Source organism: Pteropus medius, unplaced genomic scaffold, assembly GCF_902729225.1.
Source record: "Pteropus medius unplaced genomic scaffold, Ma_sr-lr_union100, whole genome shotgun sequence".
NCBI classification, from domain to species: Eukaryota; Metazoa; Chordata; class Mammalia; order Chiroptera; family Pteropodidae; genus Pteropus; species Pteropus medius.
The window spans coordinates 3,151,667-3,172,508 of NW_024353909.1; the positions used below are offsets into that span (position 1 = coordinate 3,151,667).

General features: G+C 33.9%; 1 long non-coding RNA gene across 1 annotated transcript in view; it reads left to right on the top strand.

Annotated features, from left to right (window-relative positions):
* LOC120593887 (uncharacterized) overlaps nt 1–17,856 on the top strand; it is a 153,824-nt gene extending 135,968 nt beyond the window's left edge. Inside the window, exons 3-5 of the long non-coding RNA XR_005650461.1 lie at nt 14,672–14,739; nt 15,859–15,988; nt 17,165–17,856. This is a non-coding gene — a long non-coding RNA (uncharacterized LOC120593887). The remainder of the gene's footprint in view (nt 1–14,671; nt 14,740–15,858; nt 15,989–17,164) is intronic.
* Nucleotides 17,857–20,842: the final 2,986 nt, after the last annotated feature.

The following is a 20,842-nucleotide window of genomic DNA, read 5'->3' on the forward strand; positions in this document are numbered from 1 at the left end:
ATATCTTACTATTATGGTTTATTACTGTTAGTCATAAAGTAATACCTTCCTAATCTTTGACTTTGATTCTAAAAGCTGTTAGATTTTGCCTTAATTTTGCATTGATTAACTGAACTTAATCATACTTGCTTTTACCCTGTTGAAAATTAAGGAAGACTACAAATAACATTTGTCACAATGTACAGTTGCCATACTGAAAATATAATAGGATTCTGACTCTTCATAACAGAAGGATTGAAGGGGACATTGTGGCACTCTATGTTATAAGCAATCAAGAAAACATCCCAGTCTCCCTTTGATAACATATCATGAATCTTACATTATTTATTTGTTTACATTTTTTAATCTAATTTTTCTTAAAGTAACAATTTCTGAAACTTTGTTATGTCAAGGTAATCCTCTGTTTCATTTCATTTCATCGTGTGTGTTCTAGGTTTATTGTTTCCAAGCTCCAAGAGATGCTCCTAATTCTAGGATTTGCTAATCAGTTTTCATCCTGTCTAGAACATTTAATATTCTCAGCTTTCTAGACCAGAGTATCTAATCATTTCAAGTTTGTCTCTCCATTCCTTAAGGTTGTATTTTTAAGACGCCAATCTACACATAGAATATTAAGTATCAGTGTACCCTAGTTTCATGCAAAAAGCTGCTCTGTGGATTCATTCTCATGTAGTATGCCTTTTCAGTGGTGTCAGCATTTATTTTTAATTACAATTTTGGCTGCTGTAACATGGTAAGCCAAACTCTTCAGGGAACACTTAGTAACCACTTAAGAAGAGTGCTCATTAACATAATGCATCATTGTTTGGCCACTAAAAGTTGAATCACCTTAGTGTTTTTTTTTTCATTTTTGTTTCTGACATTTTTTTGTCTCCTTAGCCTGGAGATTCATTTCTGGCAGAAGTTCACTTTGAATTTTTACACTTTACTTTATCTAATCAATTGAACTAACTTTCTAGATGACATTGTAAAATAATATTATAAGTATACACTCATTCATACCTAACATACATAAAGTAAATTGAATTTCTTTGATACCTCCCATCTTAGGAAAACTTTGAAAGAGGAAATTTCAGGGAACAGTGGCTTTTGTTGTTTTATGGACTAATTTGCCTTAATAGATGGATATCTTTATTTCTACTTGAAAGATAATTATTCCCAATGGTTAACTAAATGCTGTTTTTAGTTATGTTCAGTTGCAATACCAACTAAATGTTTATTTTACCCTCTACCTCATTCCTTTTCATTATACTTGCAGTGCCAAATATTTAAGATACAATTAGCTATTTTTCTGTACTGATGAGAATTGGGAAAATTAGGGAATTTATATAACAAAAATAGTTGAGTTTTTCTTTCTCTTGAAGAAGCCTTTAAATCATGCTCTATGAAGAAAGCATCTAATGTATTCAAATGGATTTTCTCTGTGTGATATAATTTCATAGAAATTCAGGTGTTACTTAAAAAATGGTGGTGAGATTATGAGCAAGGGCATCAATGGTTCAATTTTTAAAAATAAACTACCTAGTGCTTTTGTTTCTATAAAGACACAAAGGATTTGATCCATAATTTTACTTGACTCACAATATATCTGCCGTTCAATTTGCAGACAGCAAGTGGAACTTCAGACTCAATTATGTAGAAACCAAATAACTATTTAAATTTGAATGCAGAGAATAGAAAGGAATAGAATTCCAAATTAGTGTATCCAGAACATAGAGACGCTTATGACTCTTACAAAGTTAAGAAAAGATGACTTCCTCTGGCATTTAAAATTATGAACACCTTTAGGTCTTGACCAGTCATTCTCATAAAGAATGAAAAATAATTAGTCCTCCTAGCTAGTTAGTGCGTGAAAGAATGCCATATCAACAATTTATTTGAGATAGAGATAACATTTCTTTAATAGCATCCTGTTAGCTCAAACTCTAGAGTGACTTTGGATAGGCAGATTATATTCTCCATTTCTCTTAGAAAATATTTAGTCTATAATTTTATCCACTTAAAAGCTTTTTTTCTGTCTTCACAAAACCATGTTACAAACTAGATAGAAATGTAATTTTATGAGAGAAAGAATTCAAAATTTCTAAACTGAGGAATAATTTTATGGACAGAAAGAGCTCATAATTCTAATTTTGAAAAAGGGATTTAGGGAAAGAAGGTGGTGCTGTGGAAAAAATATTGATCTAGGAGGTAGCAGGCCCAAGTTTTAATCCTTATTCTGTTATTAACTAGCTGTGTGAACTTGGATGAATCACTTAACCACTTTAAGTCTGAGTTGCCTCCTCTCTAAGCTAAGGGGATTAGATTAGGTGATCTGATCTCTAATGTATATAATTCTGTGATGACGGGAGTAATATCTTCCTTCAAAATACTATATCCTTATTTATCTATTAAGAAAAAAGTCAAAAGAGAGTGAGGTGAGAGGTATGTGGGTATCTAGATCTAATGTTTATTAATTTGGAACTGAGCACCCATAAAGCCCTTGCTCAGGAGTTCTGAGTGCTTTGCAGCCCTTTCCTGTATATTAGATACCAGTGGATCGGAGCAGAAGTATATGTTTTGTTCACTGAAGGCCTTTAGCATATACAGCAGCCTGAGTTGGTGCGACATTGCTGGCCATCATGTCTTATTTTGCTAGTCTGGAAATTCATAGCTAACTTAGGGATTTTATAAAGCATTTGCACTCTCTTCATTCTTTATCAATCACTGACAGACTCATTGTTTTATAATGTACTTCTCAGCAAGCTGTTTGCGACTCATCGCCTGCCTTGCTTTATAGTCTATAAATATTTAATTCTTTAATAAACTGCTTATATATAATATAAAATGACTGATGGTAGTCTCTCTTCCCTCTTTTAATAGTGCTACTATTTGCAAAACAATTCTTATTTTTTTCTAAATAGTAATACGTTTCATAAATGTTTGACTTTCCTTTTTCTAAGGTGCAATTTATTCTGGGAGGTTGGTAGAATGACAGGCAGGAAAACAGCCCCTTGCTTCTGGGAGTACAATATAACTCTTCCCTCACCCTCACCCCTACCAAGCTGCAAATTGATGAGGTAAAGAAGATGGACTTTGGAATTGTGGCAGAGAGCAATCATTTTTCTCTCTACAGACTGAGTGTGCAAAACAGCCTTTAAATCTGTGGACTGAATGAATGCCTACAATGGGCAAATATGGCTCCCTCTTTGCTCGGACATCCTTTGTCTATGGGAATCATAAAAGATAGTCAGGGACAATATACCAATACCTAAGTGTTCTCATCTTCTTTATAACTGTGTACTTTATTTTTGAATGTTGGCTGATTTGCTTTGTGTGCTGTGAAATGATTTTCAATATTTAATGACTCATTTTTTTAATCGGATAAGTCAGACATTTATTGAGTCCTTATTGTGTGCCCTACACAGCTGTCAGGGCGTTTTCAAGCAAGCTACTATTATTTTTCTGTGATATTTCAGTATAATTTATGAACCCCTAAAAATCGTGAACTCCCTTGAGAAAGGGCAGGGAGAATGAATTGGGGAATGCCAGAACAAATGATGTTTCTTCAGTGCCTACTACTCATCAGGTACATGTATTATGCCATGGCGCTGACACAGTTCTGCATTTCTTTACCAAGCTGCCTTTCACTTAGCATACATTCTAAATTTTCTGCTAGAACCCAGTGTATTTGATCAGGAAAGACATGAGAAAGAATGGGGGTAGAACATATGTTTACAAGTTTAAAACTCTTGATTTATATTCTACTTCTCCCATGTAATAGCAATTACTTTAGGCTTATCACCTAGCCATTCTTATCTGTAACATGAGCATAACAAAAATTATGTGGGTTATGTAAACACCTATATCATGGGCCCTCAAATAATGCTAATTTTCTGTTTAAATCTTCTACTCTATCTAAAGAACTTTAAGAAAAAAAATCAAAATGAGTGAATGTTGTTAATACAAAGATGGTAATTATTTTAGGTAACTAGAACATATCATTTCAGTTGTTTATATAAACAATAGTGATGGGTTACTTTAAGCGATAAACTCTTCAAACTGAGGCTCTTTGTTTCACTGACAGAACACATTTGAGAGAAGACTCATTAGGTCTTTAACTGTGGAGCAAAGAGGTTTTCTCATTGAAAACTATGTAGGTCAGGTTTTTATCCTTGTTCTTATAATCCATATGATCAATCTGAGCTAATTTGCTTACACAGATCAACTTATTCCAGCATCATGTTCCCAGCACCCTGTCCCATGTTATACTGTTTCTTATTTCACAGATATTCCGTTTTCTTCTTTCATTTAATATGCACACTACAAATTGTGATGTAGTGTCTAATTTGCTTCTGAAACAGACTTTACTTCCACCTCTCTTCCTGACTTGATCTATGATATTGGACCAGTCATTGTCCCATGTCTGATTATTTTCTTTGCATATTAAGTTTTATTGAAATGTTATGAAGGTCAATAAGAAAGGATTATCATTACTATTCTTATCATTCACTGAGCTCCTACGGTATATTAGATGTTGACTTAGGATATATTTTTTCTTTTTATCTTACTGTATTAGGTCAGAATTTCCCATTCACAGATGAAAATGAAGCATATAGAGGTTAAGTAGTATGCTCAAGGTCACATAGCTAGTAAGTAAATAAAACTAGGATTCCAACTTAGGTCTTATTGACTCTAAAGCCTATGCATTGCCTTATTTCCTTTTGAGAAACTCAGAAATAAAAAAAAAAAAGTGCTGTTTTTATATTGTAAAATGACAGGCATAGGGTTTTTTTTTTCCATTTTAAAAGTGCCACTATTCATAGAAAAAAATTATAACATCAGTTTTTTTTCTTATGATGCCTTTCTTTTAAAAGATACAGTATACATGAAAGTGCTTTGTACATTGTAAAATACTAGACAGATGTAAGGTATAATTATGATAGTCATTAATTTGAAGCATTTTTATTATAACTTTGTCAACGATTATGACATTTTTATCCCAAATATAAGTATATCTTGTTCCGTGTAGGAAAAGTTTTTCTGAAAAATTTTAGGTAATTAAAAAAAGTTTTAAAACATACTATTTTAAATGTATAAAAGGGCTTATTTCTGGGTGAAACCTATAGTTTGTAATGTGACTAATTCCCTGATTGTCTGTTTTGAATCTTAATTTTTTTAGCATTAAAGTTTTTAAAGGACGACACTCTTAAATAATATTGACTGACACCTGTAATCTCTCAAAATAATTGCCAAAAAGACACTAGGTGAATGCTGCTAACTTATTTTTGAGGTCATAAAGCTTCATAATTAGAGCTACACATTACAGAATCCCTACATTTACATTAATCCAAAGCCTGAGATCAGAAGTAATTGCTTATTTGCTTGTCCAAATAAAAATATAAATCTTACAATTCTGATTCAGATCCTTAAAAAAGTATAAATTTATGATAAAATGATCATATGGAGTCAACTATTCAAATACATGTTCGAAAGTCTCATTCTACTAAGAGTAGTATCTCTGATAGATTCATGGTTTGCCTTGCTAATAACTTGCATCTTCAGTAGATGGAAGAAATGATAGAGAAACTAATTATATGAACATAATTTTGATCAAATGAGAAATTCTCAGAGAGGTAGGAAAAAAATGATCACCCTGAAAGAAAGTAGTCATTTAATCATAGAGCTTAAAATAGCCAGGGATTTTGAATATTGGACATAATCAGACATATGCCCTATAGCTACCTGCCCAATAAGATAGCCCCTTTAATTAAAATTTTAAAAAATTGAATATTAAGTTTTCAGTTGTACTAGCTAGTGATTACTCTATTGGACATCACATTCTATTATTGCAGCTTGTTTTTTTGGACAGTGTTATCCTAGACTTCAGAAATGCAGATTATAAAATATTCAGTTTAATGATAAATATAACTATGGCTGTTATACTAAAAAGGTAGCTCATGAACAATAAGAGGCCCTCCAAAATAACACTAAAGTAAGCACTTAACACATATCACATTATATTATAATTAGCTTATTGCCTATATTATAAACTAGTCTTTAAGGCAAGAGTATGTCTGTCTATTTCTGGTCCATAATAAGTACATTGGTAGGAATTTAGTGAGAAATAGATGAATAAAATAAAGAAATTTTCAGGGAAAGCGAAGGGGAGTAAGTAAAGAAGAACAATATGGTCTCAGGGATTTGTTTGATAAATTTAGATACTAAATGTGTATAAAAGATATGAGGGACATATAAGGGAGAGAATTTGGGGGTTATTTCTAAAGAAAAATAAAAGAGACTTGCAGTATTTTGATGTTCTGTTAAGAAGTTACTGAGAGAGAGTAGGAGGCTGGGAGGAGAGAATGAATTATTCTTCAAGTTACTTTTCTCTGTCTTCTCTATCAAAAAGAATGACCTTCAGTTAAGAAAAGACAAGAATAACATTTGTTAGTGGAAATTGTAGCCCAAGAGCAGGTAAGAGATTAAAAGAGAACTTGAATGTTAGAATTCAAGTCCCCTGTCCCAGATATATTTCTGTCAAAGGTACTAAGAGAATTTGCAGTTGAGTTTTAAAAACTACATCTGCAATTGAGTTTGAGGAATTACAGATGTTTTTGAGAGAATATGCAGATTGGAAGAGGTGCCAAAAACCTGAATAAGAGGAAGAATCATTCCCAATTTTCAAAAATGTTGTGTTGATTTTAAAATCAGTTAAAAGTTATTTTTATAGGCACTTGGAAAAGGAAATTTTCATTACTAGGAATAAATACGCTTTCACAAAAAAGAAATGTTCTCACTTCCTTTTTTGATGACATTATTTCAGAGGGATTCTATAATCAGAGCGTATTTTAGACATTCAATTTTCCTTGCCTATAGAGGCTTAAGAAGCCTCTTTCAGAAAGCCACTGAAAGCCAAATAGAGCTTTAGGCATTACAGTTCTAGGAAGACAAAATCAGAGTTTATGATCTGTCAAGGAAATGGGATCTAGGAGATGAGGTGAACTAAATGTAATCTGAGCCTTACAAAGAGTACAATCCAGCATTAAATCAACTTATTCTCTTAGTGCAGGTGTCCCCAACCCCCAGGCCACAGATAGGTACCGGTCTGTGGCATGTTAGGAACTGGACCACACAGCAGGAGGTGAGCGGCAGACAAGCAAGTGAAGCTTCATCTGTATTTGCAGCTGCACCCCAGCACTATCATCACCACCCCAGCTCCACTTCAGATCATAAAGCATTAGATTCTCATAGGAGCACCGGTGCCAAAAAGGTTGGGGACCGCTGTCTTAGTGGATTGAGGTGATCTGCCTTGTTCTACTCTACTACCTCTCAGACGATTAGGTACATTTTCTTCAAAATAAGATATCACCATCCAAAGCCTCTAAAATTTTCATGCATAATGTCTTGCATTCATTCAGTACTTTTTAGGAATATCAAGAAACAGGACCAGGCTGATTTATTGATGTGCTTAGGTGTACTTTTCTTTGTATTTATCCTACTTGGGATATCTATGACTTAAGTGAAGGTAAAAAAAGACATTATTTCATAGAAGCAACAGTAAGACTGACAGCTGATTTCTCAACAGAAATGATGGAGGCCAAAGCCAATGGAATGACCTCTTTAAAATGCTGAAAGAAAATAATTACCAATCTAAAATTCTATACTCTGAAAATATCCATCAAAACTGATGATGAAATAACTTTATAGACAAACAAAAGCTGAGAGAACTTATTATCAGCAGACCTGACCTAAAAGAAATACCAAAAGGAGGAGTTCTTTAGATTGAAGAAAAGTGATTCCAGAAGGAAACACAGAAATGGAAGAAGGAATAGAAAGTAATGAATAAGGTATATATGGTAGTAAGTCTGAATGAATTAAACTGCACAATAAAAAATGAAAAAAATCTTGTGATATTTAAAATATATGAGCAATAAAATACATATTAACAATAACATAAATGGTGCCAGAGGGAAACAAAATGAGACTAATTTTTCTAGTATTGTCTAGGAAATGGTAAAAGTATGAATTTATAAATAGACTGTAGTAAGTCAGGGATGTGTATTGCAATATTTAGGGTAACACTTAATAGTAAAATAATGTATTTCTAACAAGCTAATAGAAAAGAAAATTAAATAAGAAAAATACTTGATTAATCTTAAAGAATGCAAAAAAGGAATGAAAGAACGTAAATCGGGTAGAACAAATAGGAAACAAAGTGATACGTACATAATTTTAAATATATCCATAATTACATAAATGTAAATTGTGTCAATTCTCCAGTTAAAAGACAGTATTATCAGATTATATAAAAGATAAAATCTAAAAAACAGAAAAAGTTGAAAGTAACAAAATGAAATATTATTCAGCTATACCAAAACCTAAGTAGGACAACTGTATTAACATTAGACAAAGTAGATTTTTAAGGCAAGAGATAAAGATGTATGTGGCATAATTATTAAAATGACAGTCTAACAGAATATAATCATTCTTAATTTGTTTGCATTTAAAAACATGGCCACAAAATATATGAAACAAAAATTAACAAAACTAAAAAGATATGTACACAAATTCACATCATTGCGTAAGACTTTAACATCCCCTTCTTATTGTAACCAATAAAGCAAGTACACAAGCAGACAAAAAATCAGTAAGAATGTAGTTGAACTAAACAACACTATTAACCAACATAAGTTAGTTATATGAAGAGCACTATGCCTAACAATGGCAGGATTCATTCTTTTCGAGTGGATATTTACCAAAATCGACCAAAACCAAATCTCAGAAACAGGCAAAAGATTTAAATCATTCAGAATAGACTATGACCACAGAGATCTAAAAAGCAATAATAAGAAGCTATGATAACTAAAAATTTTGTGAATCTCCAAAGATGTGGAATGTAAGCCATATACTTCTAATTAACCTATAGGGCAAAAAAGAAAGTATGATGTAAGTTAGAAAATATTTTAAACCAAATTATAGTGAAAATATGACATATGAAAACCTGGAAGTTATATCTAAAGCTAGGCTTAGAGGAAAATGTATAGCCTTTAAATGAGTGTTCAAAAAGAAAAAGAGGCTGAAAAATCAATGATATAAATACATTCTCAAGAAATTAGAAATTGAATAGGAAAGGAAACCCAAATAAAGTATAAGGAAGAAAACAATAAGAACAGAAAATAACTAGATAGAAATCAACTGTATAATACAGGAAATCAGCAACAGCAGAATATGCATTCTTTTCAAGTGCACATGGAATTTCAAAAAGATAGACTACTTGTTGGGCCATAAAACAGATCTTGAGTTGAAATTATACAGAATGTATTCTCTGAACACAGTGGTATTAAATTAGAAATTTATAGTAATAAGATACCTAGAAAATAACAATATTTAGAAATTAAAGAACACACTTCTAAATAACATGTCTAAGAAGAAATTACAAGAGAAAATTTTTTTTAAATCTTAATAAATGATAATGAATACATATCCTATAAAAGTATGTGGGACACAACTAAAGCAGTCTTTAGAGGGAGATATATAGCTATACACATCTATATTATAAAAGAAGAAAAGTATAAAATTAATTATCTAAGATTTGTCCTTGTGAATATAGATAAAGAGAAGAAAATTAAACCCAGAGTAAATAAAAGAAAGGAAATTATAAAATCGAGTAAAACTCAGAAGAAAATCATACAGAAGTTGATTCCTTGGAAAGATTAATAGCATTGATATTTGAAAGATTGATTGAGAAAAAAAGAAACACAAAACCAATATCACAAATGAAATGGGACATTACTAAAGTTTTCACAGATGAAAATAAGATAAAAATAGGATGTTATGAACAACTTTGTTCCAATCAATTTGATAACTAAAGTGAAATGACAAATTTCTTGAAAAACACAGCTTACCAAAACTGACATAGGAAATTGAAAATCTGAGTAGTTCTAGATTATTTTCTTAAATATTGAATTTATAATGATAAAACTGCCCACAGTTTTTAGGTCTGATAGCTTCACTGGTGTCTGTAAGGTCAAAATAAAATTCTTCACAAAATATTAGCAAGTTAAATATTGCAATACATAAAAAAAAAATCAATCATAGTGGGTTTTTTCCCAGGATTGGAAGGTTGGTTTAACATATGAAAATCAGTAGTTGTAATTCACCGTGCTAACAACTTTCGAACTAATATTGGTTTCAATAAAGGTAAAAAAAAAAAAAAAGGCATTTGACAAAATTTAAAAATCATTCATGATTTAAAAAAAAAAATCTTAGAAACGAGGAATAGAAGGAAACTTCTTTCACTTGATAAAGGGCATCTTTCTTAGTGATGAAAGACTGAGTTCCTTCTCCCCTAAGTTCAGGAACAAGGTAATGATGTCTCCTGAGATTGGAAGTAAAGCAAAAATGTTTACTCTCAACACTCACTACTTCTATTCAACCAGATGTCCTCATCAATGAAACAAGGCAAGTTAAAGACAAAAATCAATGGCTGTGATTACAGGAAATGAAGATATTAAGCTATCTATTCACAAATGAAATTATTTCATTTGCAGAAAATCTTAAAGGATTTCTTTTAATTCGTGTAAGATTTTTTTGTGTAATCTTTTTACCATTTGTGTAAAAAAAGGGAGGGAAAATATATTAATATCTTATTAATATCTAGGTATAAGATACTACTATCTGGACGAATAAACAAGAAACCAGTAGAAATTCATAGCTAGAATAGAGGCAGGAGGGAAACTTTTTGCTTTCTACATCATTTAAATTATTGACACTTGAAAATAGTTCATCTATTACCTATTCAAAAATATAACTTTAAAAAAAAATAGACTGAAAGTTGGCATTACCTGTCAATATGGTAAATGATGAGCACCTCTCAGTTACTATGCCCTGTACACCAGCCATGGTAGAACTAACTCTCGTATCAGACTGTAGATATCATGCAACACAGTCATCATTTCAGAATTATACATACATTTTTAAAGGAACCCTTTCATGGGTCTGTTATGAACTGCATTAATATGCGCTGTAGTTTGACTTATGATTACTGATAATTCACAATATATCCACCATGGATACCTATTTAATGTTTTCTTACTAAACCTTTTACCTGCATCACTATTTAGTAGTAGCAGTAAAGATTAAATGTTATTTCCTTTCCTTATTTTTCTAAAATACTAACCAATACACTGAAATAATAATGATAATATTAATATTAATAATACAGCAATAATAAAGTATAACATTATTTAGTGCTTGTTATGTGCAGATACTGTGCTAAATTCTTTACATGCATTGTTTCAATATTTAATACCATAATTCTGTCAGCAGGGGTGAAAAAGATAAGAGGTTAAAGGCCTGATTCAGATTCAGATTAAATAGCCATTCTCCACATAATCAATTCATTGTACTCTGTAGTTTGGTACACCATACCAGTTGAGAATTGTGTAACAGTTGACAAGAGAGAGAGACAGACAGAGAGAGAGAGAAAGAGAGAAAGTGTGTGTGTGTGTGTGTGTGTGTGTGTGTGTGTGTGTATTAATTATAAAGGACGCTCATAAATGGAAGTTTTGGAGATAAATAGGTAAAGAACAACAGAATTTAGAACATACTTACATGCTCATATATAAATAGAGACCAGTTCCATGTCAGTATCATGCCATCAATAGACTTTTGTACAGGTACACAGAACAGAGCAAAACTGTCTTTGTCTTTCGGTAACTTAAACAGAAGTATAAAATTGTTTTAACCTGAGTTTTTAAAGTTATTTGATCTATGTCCACCTGACCAAGAGAAGTAATGCAATCTCTTTTTTTCTGACTGCTGCTCCTTGCTTTAGTTTTCTTCATTAATTCTTTGAGGCCCTTAGTAATGTCCCAAATATTTACCCAATAGGCTTTTTACTATTTGTTCATCTCTATCGCCAACATGCATTAATCCACCCTGGTAATTTCCACATTCTGAAAATGTTAGAAAATTTTACCCTGAAAATTAACCAGCATGAACATTATCAGGCCTGCTTAGGCACCCAAACCATTCCACGTGCTCTTTAGCAACATATACTATGACAGCACCGAGAATTCCCTCTGTCGCAAATACCTGGACCAGGAGGCACTCTACTGCATCTCCAAATTAGGAGCAGCTGTGCTTTTGGCTTCCAAGCTGTAGACAGACAGCTGGGGAGGACAGGCATCAAGTTGCCGCTGCTTTCCTCAGCCTCAGACCTAGAAGGGCCTGTCTCTGTGCTCATCTTGGTAAACCCTGAGAGCTCTCTGCAACAGGAGCCCCCATCTGAGACTAATGAAGTACATACGGATGGTTTCTGAAAACCTCCTATACTATAAAATATGCTGTGGCTCTGAATATACTCCTCTTCGTATATTCTCTCTTCTTCCCTCCCTTCCATATCCGTGCCCTTTTTTAGTTCCAGTTTCCTTTAGAAATGCTATTTGGGCAGCAAATTTCTCAAACTGGATCCATCTCGATGCTGCCATGCAAAGAAAACACATCTGTCTGACTTTTCATTTAAAATAAGGAAAAAACTGAAATAGCAAAATGCCGTAGTCGCTCTGAGCTATTTCTTAATGAACCAGTTTGTCCCATGAGCAGTAGTGAGGAGCTTCTCCTCGGTGAGAACTCTTTATGCATATTAATATTATGCATGTTTTCCATGTGACTCCTTCTGACTTGCTCTCACCCCATCCTTTGAATTCATTTAAATAAAAATAATTTATGTGGACATTCCTTCAGTCAGGATTTTCTCTTCCCCTTTCTTAAAGACATCCATAATATTTTGTTGATGCTTTCCGTCCAAACTGAATCATTATGATTTTGCATATCATTAGGGCTTTATAAAGAACAACAGCGACATCTGCATGTGCCGCAGCGCCAAGGATAAGAAAAATACCGAAAACAAACTGTATTGGCTTGGAGGCTGTCTGGTTCTCTGTCTCCCCAGCAGCCCCTGCCACCACCATGGATAAGAGTAATTGTACAGTGTAATCACATCATGCCTCATCTGAATATTCATAGCAGAGACAAAGCTTTGGAGGATAAGGGAGGAGTGGGGATAATTTAAACATAAAACAGCATCTTATTTCCAAATCAAGTTGCGCCAGTTAAACTGTGCACCAGGATTCAATATTAAATCAACATTGTTTTACAGTTTGGAAATTGGAAGTGAAGAAGAAGATGGAGGAGAGAAGAGATTCGATAAAGAAGGGGTGATATTATATTCTCATTCTTGACCAAAAAAAAAAAAAAGACAACAACAACAACAACAGAATAAAAATACTTAAAGTGATTTTTGAAAAGTCACCAACAGTGGCTAACCAGCTGCTGTTTTACTAGGAATGAAATAGCCTATTGAGGGAGTTTTAAAAGCTCCCAATTAATATGTCGTGCATGTATTAGATCTACAAAGAACTCACTGTATTCCTTTCCCCACAAATCCCCCCAATACACACATATTCTCTAACCACCACCTTTTTTTCCTGTCGGGTACAGAGGGAAAAGATCAGAGCTACAAAATAATTGACTAATCACTTCAAAAGTGACAACATTCCTCTTCGAAAAGAAATGACAAAACAAACACGTACAAAAAGGTGACTGTTCATTAAGGAAGGGATAAATTACCGATGTCTTCTTCATTCTCTTTAGTTCATTACCCCCCAAAAGAAATGTAATCCACGTGTTAATATTTCTTGTCTTCATTTTCTTTTGTTTTAATATGATGCTCTTTATTATTTTTTTTTAAGTGTTGGTATTTGTAGAAGCCTCTGCCACTGCATTCCCCAAAGAGCTACTAGTTTCAACCCACTGGAGTTTATATTCCTTTAATTGTCTAGTGCAGGAACATTTCTGCTGTTTTTAAAAATATACCGCTCTGCAGGAATTAGAGAAATCCAAGGTTGTATCCAACTTCAAAGGTTTCCAAGTCATAATGATTTTAGCAAAAGTAGAAGGCAGATCATGGAACAAGTCCCTGTTTGAAGATAAGCATCATAGGGACCTTTTTTTCTTCCCTCTCTCCCCAACTTTGTACTTCTCCTGGCTCTGAATGCCCCTGGTAACATGGTTTAATGATATGCAAATGAAATATGCATAAAACCATTCTACTGTATGATGATTAAACACTGGAGACATTAACGGCAGAGGCTTCACTCTTTGTAATAATCCTTTCCGACCATCCACTTTGATTTCGGAGTTATGGAAACCCATAGCAGTTGGCAGAGAGTAAAAGAGAGAGAGAAGGAAGGAAAGATGCAGGGACACATCACCCATCTCGGTGCTTCTCCCACTCCAGGAGAGGTTCCCCCCCTTTGTACTGCATTCCTATTGCTGTCTTTTGTAATCCATCCATGCAGTCGCACCAGAGCGATTAACGGAAAAAAACCTCTTTTCTCTTAATGTTTCAAAGCTCATTAGCCAAACGATTATTCCTCATTAACAGCGAAAGCTCATTCATTAAAAAGGAAGAATATGCCCAAAAGATGCCAGCGCGGTTAATCCTTAGTCCTGTACTGGGCTGTAAATCCCATACTACTTGTATATTCCATGCGAAAGGGACACGCGCCAATCCACATTTTTTAAAAAAAGAAAGAGTGTGTTTTGTAAAATCCACAAGAGCAGCAATTAATATTCCCATTGAATGACTTTTTTTTTTTTTTTTGTCTCTCCCTTTTGTTTCCAGCGCCTGGCCCTGGCTCAGCGCCCGGTGCCAACAGAACACCTTTCAGGATCCACAGCAACGCAGACAACGTAAGTACCAGCCGTTTCCTGAAACCCTTTTTCAGATTTTTTTTTTAAACAACCACCTAAAACATAGGAGACCAGCCTCTTCCCCCTTCTTCTCCCCTGCGTTATGCCACCAGGGTTTCCTAAGTAGCACCTTCCAAATCCCTCTGCCTTCAAGTTTGTGCATGTCTCTGTGGCATCCCTCCTCCTCCTTCACTCCCATAGTGGATCTTGTAAAAGGGCTTCAGATCGGCCCCATTCATCTCCCTGGTGATAGCAGTGAATGTAGATAAATCTCTGACTGCCTGCTTGCTGCTGGAGTATGATTTTTATTTTGTCTTCTGTGTATACCTGGGTCAAAAAGTAGGATGTATGCACACACATACATGCACATACACACATTTCCTTCTCTCCTTCTATCTTCCTCTCCTTTTTCTCACACATGCATACATCCCACATACATGTGTATATGCATAAACATATACACCTATATACATACCCATACCTAACATACAAAAATATATACATATATAAACGTTTAATTTGTCTGAAAATATGTATATTTATATACACACACAACCTTACACATGTGTCTATATGCAATCGATAGGTGCCTATCTTTTAGTTTATACCCATCTATATCTCCATTTAAATATTCCCTCTCTTCTCCCAGCAGAAGCTGTATGCAATTGCAATCCAGGACTGTACAAGCGGTGTTCTTTCCTTATGATTTCTATTTGTAGACCATTATGTTCCCTTCTCTACCTTCTTCCGAGCTGTAGAATTGGCATCTTTCCCTGAGGTTTTCCGAATGGCAAGTGGCACCGGCTGTGGCATGCATTCAAGCCGCTTCCTATGGCATTTCTCTTCCGATGTCTGCTTTTTCTTTGTTTGTTGTTGACTAGGCTGAATGGTGTTTTTTTAAGTTAATTATAAACGAAGTTGAATAGCAAACAAGCCAACAGCGTGCCAAAAAAAAAATAATAATAATAATAGCCCCACACAAGCGCCTTCTGCTGCAACAGATGCCCAGATCACCCCTGGCATGGGCAAACGGGCACACGATTTTGGTGGTTGTTAAATTTTTTCTGTTTGTTGCTGTATTTGTTGTTTGTTTTCCTTGTTTCTTTTTGATTTTTCAAGGAGTCCAGGATCCCGGCCTCTGCTTGGAACGAACAGTGTCATGGCGGAGACGACGGCCTTTGTCTTGCTGGGTGTGAAAGCATCCGCTGTGCTGGCTCCACTGCGGCAGAATCAAGTTTAAAGGAAAAAAGTGATTAAAGTCAGCTTTGTGCCTCTTTGGTGTGGAAGACCCCCAAACCCCAAGTAGCCGAGTCCTTGGGTCCGAGGAAGGGCTCATAGTTGGAGCAGCCTAGGCTGTAATCCTGGCACTTGCGCCTTCGGTTGCTGCTTGCTGTTCGCTCCTGGGGGTCTGGATAATCTCCCCTGGCTTTACCGCACTGTCTGGCCCGCATACAGGGCCCCCGTAACATATACCCGCTGCTGCTAGCACACGAAACTGTGGCGTTGCCCCTGAATGGATGGCACTGTGCCAACTCTTCTGCCATCCGCCCTTGCAGCTTTTTTCTTTCTTCCCTCCCTCCCCTTCTTCTCCTCCTCCTCCTCTTCCCGTCGACTTGACGTTAATTAACACACGGGTTAATTGATTTTAAAAGCCGAAGAATTACAGTTAACTTTTCCCACAGGGTACAGACGCCAGCCGCTTGGCACACTCTGCCTTTCGCACTGGTGCAGGGGGGCAGGGAAAGCCCGCAGCAAAACTAGCAACTGCTGAGGGAATGTTGCCTGCTCATTGGAGTAGAGCCGATAGAAGTCGACGTGGTACTGTCTCATCCTTACAGTATATTTAGCCTTTCTACATTTTTTAAATAATCAAAGCACAACCCTGTCTTTCTTTTTTTTCTTTCCTCTTTTAAAACAGGAAAATCCTTCAGAAGTTCTTATAGGGGAAGAATAATCCGTCCCCTAGACCATTTATCTCGTCCATAATTTGCTTTTTTCCAATAATAAGAAAATACCTGGTGCCTTTTTTTATTCAGTTACAAGGAGGAAGATTACCCCTCCCCTAAATATCATAGGCAAAAAAAGAAAGATTTTTTTTTAAGGAAAAAGTTCCATAGTTTCTTCCTCTATATTTCAGTGTTTTGTTTTGTTTCTATTCCCCTTGACTCGGATGAGTTATTATTTATGGTGAAAGATTTCAATGAGAAAGTAGGTACATTGTAATTAAGAACAAAATTCATATGAAAGCTCTTTGGGTTTTTTTGTTTGTATCGGTATAGATTTTGCTTTCTGTCCCCTTCACCCCAATCCCCTGTAGAAAATGAAAACAATTGATATTGTCCTTGGGAAGGAGATAGGCAAGGCTGGGAACTTGATGCTTTCACCTTTTCATGCTTTCATTTTATTTCATTTTGTTTTTTAAAAGCAGGCAGCAAGTGAAGCGACAAGAGGAATCCATTATGCAAATCATGTCACTTTGCATAATGTCTCATGACTGGAATATGCAAATGAGCTGTATAATTTATGAGTACTAGTGTCTGTCTAAAAGTGTTTCACATAATTTACAAAGTGAGCCTGAGCGACATGGGGAAGGCAGTTCTTCTAACTCCGTTGCCAGGAAATCTCTGTATTTTCCTACAGGTTTTCTCTAGTAATATTGTCAAGTGCTATTTCAAAGAAATTAAGGTTCCAAATGTTCATGAAAGATGAAGATTTTCCTCTCACTTCCTTCACCCAAATCCTTTGCCTAAAAGTTTGCAAGAAAATATTAGACTCTAAAGCATTAATTCTAAGATTTAACTAGGAAAAGAAAAGTTATTTGAGCCAAATTCGATATTTGTATATGGATTTTCCTTTCTAAAGCAAGGAATGTCTTAGCCACCACACACCTTATCCATTTGTCTGCCTCTATGAAGGCAGAAAAAATGGCATTTCTCATTTTGGTTGGTTTTCTGTGTTCTGTGTGTAACATTTTATCAATTATAGTCTCTTAGATGTGTTATCAGATATGTAATATGGAAGACGGATGTTTTCAATATTCTTCTGAAGGTATAAGTCTGCTTCCAGAAAAGTCTTCAAAAGAGAAATACCATTCAGTAAAAACTAGGTTTTAGTGAAATTAGCTAGTTGGCCAGTCCATGTCTCATTTTGATAACTTTTTTGAGATGATTCTGAACCTTTAGAGAAGTCATAATATCTTTGATAATCTGACTTAATCTGGCCTTATTTTTTTTATTTAGATCACAATAAGTTCTGTGAAAGAGAGGTACAGAATGCCATGAAAATGTAACCAGGAAGACCTGATCTTTGAAGGCATGTCAGAAAAGGTGTCCTGAAGAAAATAAATTCAAGATCAATTCTGAAATTTGAAGAGAAATTAGACAAAAAGAGAAGGAGAAAGTATTTTTCATGTGCAGAGTATGTTCAGTAAATCCCGAGGCAAGAAAAGATCATGGCTGATTGGAAGAACTAAAATAAAACCAGTGTGGCTAAGAGTATAGACAGTGGGTCATTGGATCATACTGGGAACAGATTGAGAGGTAAGCACGTAAAACGATAACTTTTTCATTATCTGAATTTATTTGCTGATGCTCAGTCTTTTGTGCCATTAATTGCATGTACATGTACTGACATGTACTTAATGAAGTTCATGTTAACTACTTACTATTATAATACCTCTTATAAAATAATTGTTGATTTTTCAGACTCATACATTGAACCATCAGTTTTCTTAATCTAACCTTATGTAATATATGCCTTCTTTTTCTGAAGTTATATTTTCAAAAAGTTACTAACCATTTCATAAAATAAAAATAATAGCACTCCACCTACCAAGAGCAGAATACAAAATCTTTTCAAGTAAACTTGGAACATCCACAAAGATAGACTATATTCTGGTCCATTAAAAAAAACTCAAATTTTAAAGTATTGAATTCAAACAAAATATGATCTCTGACAGAAAACAAACTGAACTAGTAATCAATAACAGAAAGATATTTGGAAAATCCTAATTTTTTGGTGATTAAACATATTTCTAAATAACACATGGGTCAAAGAAGTGGTCACAGAGAAATTAGAAAATATTTTTAATTGAATGACAATGAAAACATTATAAAACTTGTTAAGATATAGCTAAAGTACTTATCAAGAAATAAGCTTTAATGCCTTATTTTAGAAACCAAAAAAAGCTTTGAATCAATAATCTAAGTGTCTCAAGAAAAAGGAAATAAACCCAAAAAGAAGAAAGAAGGAAATAATAAAGATAAGAGCATAAACCAATGAAATTGAAACCAATAGGGGAATTAAAAAAAAGATAAAATATAAAATTTTTAAAAGATAGAAAGAAAACAGTACAGAAATCAATATACCCAAAAGGTGATTCTTTGCAAAGAATATGAAAATTGATAAACATCTAGCCAGACTAAATAGGAGAAAAGATGAAAAGACACAAATGATCACAATCAGGAATGAAAGAGGGAACATCACTAATGATCTGCCAGATAGTAAATGTATAATAAGGGATAAGTAAATAACAACTTTATCAATAAATTTGACAACCTAAGTGAAATGGAAAAATTCCTTGAAAGACAAACTACCAATATTTATTCAAGAAGAAATAACCTAAATAGTTTTATGTCTATTAAAGAAATTAAATTTATAATTAAATGATCTTTCTATAAAGAAAACACCCAGCCCAGATGCCTTCACTGGCAAGTCCTACCAACATTTAAGGAAGAAATCATACCAGTCCTAAATAATCCCTTTTAGAAAATAGAAAAGAAAGGAACTCTTTCCAATTCATTTTATGAGGTCAGCACTACTCTCATGCCAAAACTAAAGACAATATTAGAGCAAAGAACTACAGACCAATAACTCTCATAAATATACACACAAAAATCCTTGAAAAATATTAGCAAATAGAGTTGGATAATATGTAAAAAAAAAATGATGCATCATAACCAAGTCAGTTTTATTCCAAGAATGAAAGGTTGGTTCAACATTCTAAAATCAATTCGATTCACCATATCACCAGGTTTTTTTAAATCATCAATTCAATGATGTAGAAAAATGAGCCACAGTAATCAAAACAGTGTGATAATGTTATAAGGACAGACTTAAAGATTAGCGGAACAGAATAAAGAGCCCAGAAATAAACACACATTTTTTTTTGGAAAAAGTTCAAAGACAATTCAATGAAGAAGCAATAGTCTTTTTAATACATGGTGCTAGAGCCAAATAAATAAATGAATATCTTCACCCATACTTCACTATATACAAATATTAATTTTAAATGGGTATCGGAACAAAATAAAAAACCCAACACTATAAAAGTTCTTGAACAAAATATAAAATATAATCTTCGTGACCTTAGGCTGTACAAGAGATTTTATAGATAGGAGATAAAGAAACCTGAACCATAAATGAAAAAGGCAAGTTGGACATTAGCAAAATTGAAAACTTTTGCTATTTGAATGACACTGTTAAATAAGTGAAAGTATACGCTACAGACTGGGACAACATATCTGCCACCCTTAATGAAGAAAAAAATTAATCGATCTAAACTCAACCAAAAATGACACAGAAGATAGAATTAGTAGATGAAGACATTAAAACAGCTATCACAACTGAAATCCATATATCCAAGAAGCGAGAAGAAATCAGGAACATATTAAAGATATGAAAGATAAAAAAAAAAAAAACTTTAATTGATCTTGTAGAGACTAAAACTTCCCTGTCTGAGATGAAGAATGCCATGTTAGGAAGACAGTGACAGCTTAGATATTTTAGAAAAAAATTATTAGTCAATTTAAAGACATAAATAGAAACTATTCAAAATGATACACAGAATGAAAAATAATGAACAAAGTGAGTTGCGGGACAACTTCATGTGACCTAATATATGTGTAATTGAAGCCCTTGAAGGACAAATAGAAGAAGCACAAAAAAATATATTCAAAGAAATAGCTGAAATTTTTCCAAATTTGGTGTAAGTATAAACCTACATGTTCAACTATCTCAACAAACCCCAAGCACAAGAAACACAAAACTACACTAAGGTACATCATAATCAAATTGCTTAAAATCAGCAAAAAGCATAATGTTT